We start from the raw sequence: 6,008 nt of genomic DNA, 5'->3' as shown, positions 1-6,008 counted from the left end.
TTCTGCTCCAGTCTCTTCCTTTTGCCTGAACCAAAATTTATATATCATGAATTCTATATGCTGACATATGTAATCAGGGAATGTATAGGATATCACCAAACAACTCCCTTCATGAGCACACATGACTCACCTGGTGATTGCTGTGGTCTAAGTATAGCAGCAGAAAAGTCCAACTTTCTCTTGAAAGGAGGGGCCTGAGAATCAATTGTTCCAAAGCAAAAACTTTTCTCATCATCAAGGAAGAAATCCCCAGGGCCAAAGAAAGCAAAACAATGAGGAAGAAGTGAAAACCAAAAGGGACACAGGAATTTGCAAGAAAACGCGATGTAGGGCCATTTGGAAAATGTCAAGTACTCTCCTCGCATTTTGTTGTGCAAATTTTCCATTTCTATTGCTATCCATCTCTAATCAAATGCTAGGATCACCTCAAAGATTCCTGGACAGTAGATGATACTAGGAAGAGTTTCCCAGGGCCAAAGAAAGCAAAACAATGAGGAAGAAATGAAAACCAAAAGAAATATAGGAATTTGCAGGAAAACGCGATATATGGCTGTTTGGAAAATTTTAAGTACTCTCCTCGCATTTTGTTGCAAACTTCTAGGTTCTATTGATATCCATCTCCAATCAAATAGATAGCTTCCAGGTCAGTAAGACTCTCTATATCCTTATCTTCTTGTTTAATAGTATAACACACATACTTTTGGGATGTGATGTAGCTTAGATATTAGGATAAATACCACAAGCAGGAAGACTTTTGTATTGGACTGGTTGAAATGACTAAAGGCATGTTCCAGCAGGCTGCCTCATGAATTTGCAGCAAAACGCGAGGAGAAAGCTTTAGGAATTTCAAACAGTCGAAATCGCATTTTGTTGCAAATATAAAACTAGGATGTGGAAATTTGGGATATGGGATGTGGTGGATGGGAATTGCCCAGATATCTGGACATCAAGAATTCTATGGATGGAAGAAATATATATCAAAAAACATTGAAAAGGATATAGAACTCTGACCTTTCTTTTCCTTTTCCATGCTGTTGGGAGTTGCACTGGGGTGAATCTTCTGCTCTCTCCCAAACTTGAGCTACAGCCTAGGTAACCTGGAGATCTGGCATAGTCTTCAGGCAGGTTGCAGTCTGGATGGAGTGTGTTGGGTAGGAAGGGATTAGAGAGGGAAGGAAAAGGATGATGGGAGGGTGCTGGCAAGGATGAAAGACGGGGAGGGAAGATTGGTTATGGAACTGATTATGAAATCATGATTGGCACAAGTTCCAAGGCAAAAAGTGTCCCATTCACAGTGCCAAGTTTCAAACTCCAAGAGATCTGGGTCCCATCCACACGTGTGAAAAAACGGCTCCATCATTTAGTAGCTGCCTTTTTTGTATTTTGCACTAATCTTTTCCCTCTTGTTTAATCTCTCCTGTCTTGGCCCTCCCCTCTCAGCTCTCTTGCCTCCCTACCTCCCTATCTCCCTACTCTGCACCATCCCTACTCTCTTGCCTCCCTACCTCCCTACTCTGCACCATCAGCATCCTGACTAGCAGCACAGGTTCATCCCCAGCACAGGGTACTCATCAACAGCACAACACACCCACAGATAGCTTCCAGGTTAGTAAGACTCTCTATATCCCTATCTTCTTGTTTAATAGTATAACACATACTTTTGGGATGTGATGTAGCTTAGATATTAGAATAAATACCACAAGCAGAAAGACTTTTGAATTGGGCTGGTTGAAATGACTGAAGGCATGTTCCAGCAGGTTGTCTCATAAATTTGCAGGAAAACGCGAGGAGAAGGGTTTAGGAATTTCAAACAGCTGAAATCGCGTTTTGTTGCAAATTCACTTTTGGGGCCTTTTTTGGCCGTTTCCGGGCCTCCGGATGTCCGATTCCAGCGTTTCAAGTGCCGTTTTTAGGGTTTTGGGCCGTTCCGGACGCGTTTGCAGTGTCAGAATCACCAAATTCTGCACAAAAAATAAAATTTTTAAAGATTCAAATTGGATCACCTTATTAATGTGACACGCTTCTATGAACATACAGTACTATTTATTTTTCTTATTTTCATCTTCTTTTGTTGAATTTTCAACGTAACGTTGGCCCACTCCTGATTGGTTGAGAGCCTATTTTCTCTCTCTTCTAAAATGCCCCAAAATGAGCTTCCTTTTTTCCTAATGTATTGTATTTAGTTGTAAAGACAGAGAAATCACTGTAGGAATGTACCAACATGTTACTTCAAGTATTTGCAGGAAAACACGAGAGTGAGCTATTAGGAATTTCAAACTGTCGAAATCGCGTTTTGTTGCAAATTTGTAAATGTTGCTTCATCCACCCCTGTCATTGCCTTTTTGTATCATTCCATGTTTTCCATGGCTGTAATCTCTTTCCATTGCTTTGTGTGTAGCTTGTCAGAGTGATGGCTAGAACCAAGTCAACTGCAAGGAGTGCTGGCAAGGGGCCAGGGCTTGCAGTAGCAGCAGCTGGGGCAGGTATCAAGGAATTTAATGTGTCTCCAAAGGGAAGAGTTGCACATGGCAGGAAGGGGAAGCCAATGAGCCTGTTCCAGCAAAAGGCCAAGAGATTGAAACATGGTACAGGTGTGCTAAAGGAGATCAGGAAGCAATAGAAAGCTATAGGCTTTGCAATCCCCCCAAGGTACCTTTTTAGAGACTAGTGAAAGACATATGTGATAGTTGGCACCTTGGTTTCAGGTGGAATAGGACTACCATTCTTTCCTTATAGGAAATGGCAGAGGATTACTTGGAGAAATATTTTGAAGATGCAATGTATGGCAGGACATCAAGATGAGAGACATATTATTAATTCCAACTACAAGAAAGTTGAAGGTAGATGAGGTTAAGGTTGTTGAAGTAACCCACTCAAAGAACACTAGAGGGAAAGCTACTTATGAGGAGTCACTGAAGCAGCAAATAAAAGAATCCAAATCTGTTATAGATGTGGAGACTGTACAGAGGGAGCTGCAGACACAGAGAAGGTTGCAGGAGCTGGGGCCCTAACATAGTTGTCCATATTGAGGATGAAACTTCAGTGAATAATTTTGACTTGACAAAACCATGCTTGGCAGCATTGGCTCATAAGAATGAGTATTGCTCAGATACTATCATTCTTGCAATGCTCTAGTAAGTGTCTTTTATTTTATATTTGTTTGCAAAACAATCCTTCTTGTACCTCCTTCACACCCTACCCTAATTATTGTTTGGTCCAATGCAGCATGATGAGAAGCTGGCTTAACCACGCTGTACAACATACAGTTCATATTATTAATCCTACCATTTCCTCCAGGTTAAGAGATGCAAAGGAAACTCCCATGGATATTTTCAATTGGTTCAGACACTGCAATTTTGATGTTATCGATGTTTTGCTACTTCCATACCATAACAGGTATGTGGGTGACTGCTTCTTTTGGGATTCTTCTTTAAGATTGAGAACTCTTGTAGCCTTTGATTTCTTAATGCTTTTTTCCTTACACAGTGACCACCACTAGAGCTTTGCTTCTATTGATATCAATCAGAAGCAATGCTTTATATTCAACTCTCTTAAAAACACACAGAGAGAGCTGAAATTGTACGTGGTGTGTGTGCTATTTTTAACTTTAAACTTTATTATTTTGTTTTAATGCACACTAACTGAATTATATGTATTGCAGTTGTATTAGAAGGTTTCTAGATACATTAGATCACTGTCCTCCTAATGTCAATCTTTTGGATTCAATAGAGTCAATAAATTTAGAGGTAGAAAGTTGTTTCCCCTACTGATGTCTATTTCATGCTATGCCTTTGAACCTATTAAATAATTTTGTTTGTTCAGATGTTAACAGTTTCTAACATATCTTTCCAACTGTACAGACACCACAACAAGATGATTCAAGTAGCTGTGGGGCTGCTGGTGGAGAGTGCTGATCAGTGCCAAATATATACTTTCAAGCTATTTTGAGATAGGACAGCCAGACCTTGTAAGAAAAAATAATTTTCATTTAGCTTCAAAATAATTGATATTGGTACAAAGTGTTCTAAATCATCATATGCCATTGCAGATGAGAGAAGATAGCTTCAGCTCGAACTATATATATAGTTTCAGAGCTGATACAATTTGGAAGTTTTTGAAGTATGCCTCTCCCAAACCTATTGTACCAGCTACTGTCGAGTTGGGTGAGAGCTCTAAAGTCCGAGAAGGTGTCATACACCTTGATGACATAGATGATGCTGATGTGGTGCCACAGGAACAAGGACCTAGTGATGATGAGGAGAAGCCACAGGAACAAGGACCTGCTGTGCTGATGTTATTGAGGAGAAGATGGAGTAGCACAGCAAACAGATTCTCCAGGGGTAGTAGAGAAGACAATGGAGCAGCACCAAGAGATTGTACATGACAGGATGGAGTAGTAGAAAACAGATTCTCCAAAAAAAGATGATACGGAGAGCTTGGACCATGTAGAGCAACCTCTGGATCAGGCTGTAGATAAATAGAAAATGGTTGTCAAGAATATGTTCTACATATATAATTAAACACTTCTGTACAAAATTTTACTTTATTGAATATAATACCTTTGTTTATGGAGTCTGTGTTATCTCAATTTTCAAATTTTCAATGTCTTTGCATTTTATTGAACTCTCTCTTCTTTTGAGCACCTGCAAAAAGCAATATGAATCAATAGGGTAAAGTAAACTAATAGCAGTGCTTAATGAGACTAGGATAAGTCAGATGATCTTGTTTTCTTAACACACCATGTGTGTTAGCATTGTCCAGCCAACTGATAAAAATGATCAGTAAAAAATATACCCGATTGAGCTAGCTCTGTTGCACATCGACCTTGGTATTGCTGTTCTCCTATCGATCCATGCAAAACATCTATAAATCCCAGAATACAATCGATGTTTTGCCATGTCTCATACGATGAAGGGTATAAATCTGAAATAAAATAACACAAGAATGTCAATAAGCAAAGAAAGAAAGCTTCATCTTAAAAATCCATACACCTCATAAAGAACAAAACCACAATAGAAAAATATACAATTAGGCCTGTGTTGCGGAAGATCATTTGAATAGTCTCGCAAGACAAGTTCTTTATGCATGTACACATGCTTAATCAAAACTTCTTTTACCGATATCTTCCCTCTGGTGATTTTAAAATCTCGTACTCTTCCCTTCCATGACGCCAAGAAAATGTTTTTTGTCTGGGGTCTCTTTCTTTTGCTAGGTTGCATGAGCACCCATGCTCCTTTCGAAACACTAAACCTTTCCCAAGTTCCTTTCGTTTTGACTGTACTTGAATTCTCTACCGAAGAAATAGAGAAGCAGGTCGACGGGGTAATGATGTGTGGTATAATTCTGCCTTCATAGCATTATCATCCACAGAGCGTCTTCCACAAGAACGGCCATAGTTTTTATTCACCATGGAGACCTTGTGAATCTGTAACAACAACAAAGTAATGTAAACAAGATAACAAAGTGAAGTTTCAAGAAAGAGAAAGTGGGCAGACAGACAGTTGACAAGAAACATCTTACTCTAAGCCAAACAGGATCAAGGGAGCAGTTTTGAAAAAGAAGAGGCTGCTACACAATGAGGCAGTGGTGTAGAATGGTAGACCTTTCGAAGGAAAGGCAGCACAACATTTCAAAGTTCAAAGGAAGGTGGAAGCGGGAAGGCCCTTGTCAGAGAAAATGTCAGACTAGATTCTATCTTCATGTCCAAAGATCTTGTGAGAATAAAAAACCAATCTCCACATTAATGTAGCACGCTTGTACCTACATAAAGCATTGTTTCTTTTATCTATTTTCTCTTATTTTTGTGAATTTCCAACGTTACGTTGGCCCTCTGTTGATTGGTTGAGAGCTTATTTTTCCAAACCGTAAAAGGCCCCAAAATGAGCTCCCTTTTTCCCTAATGATGGGTGACAGTTGTAGGCCAAAGACCTAGTAATGTGTAGCATGGGGGTACTAGCGTTGGGGACACAGGGGGGTGTGTGAGTATGGTGTGTGGCCAATAAGGTACA

The 6,008-nt window shown here is 39.7% G+C and overlaps 1 long non-coding RNA gene across 1 annotated transcript; it reads right to left on the bottom strand.

Annotated features, from left to right (window-relative positions):
• Positions 1 to 4,573: 4,573 nt before the first annotated feature.
• On the bottom strand, positions 4,574 to 5,160 carry LOC147604653 (uncharacterized). Its single transcript, XR_015265380.1, has 3 exons — positions 5,027 to 5,160; positions 4,795 to 4,923; positions 4,574 to 4,643 (listed from the first exon to the last, which is right to left on the bottom strand). It is a non-coding gene; the product is annotated as an uncharacterized LOC147604653 (long non-coding RNA).
• Positions 5,161 to 6,008: the final 848 nt, after the last annotated feature.

This window comes from Cibotium barometz, chromosome 61, assembly GCF_041138505.1.
Source record: "Cibotium barometz isolate CiBa-2024 chromosome 61, ASM4113850v1, whole genome shotgun sequence".
Classification (NCBI taxonomy): Eukaryota; Viridiplantae; Streptophyta; class Polypodiopsida; order Cyatheales; family Cibotiaceae; genus Cibotium; species Cibotium barometz.
The sequence above is the reverse complement of the archived record's forward strand: the minus strand, read 5'-3'. Positions and strand labels throughout refer to the sequence as shown.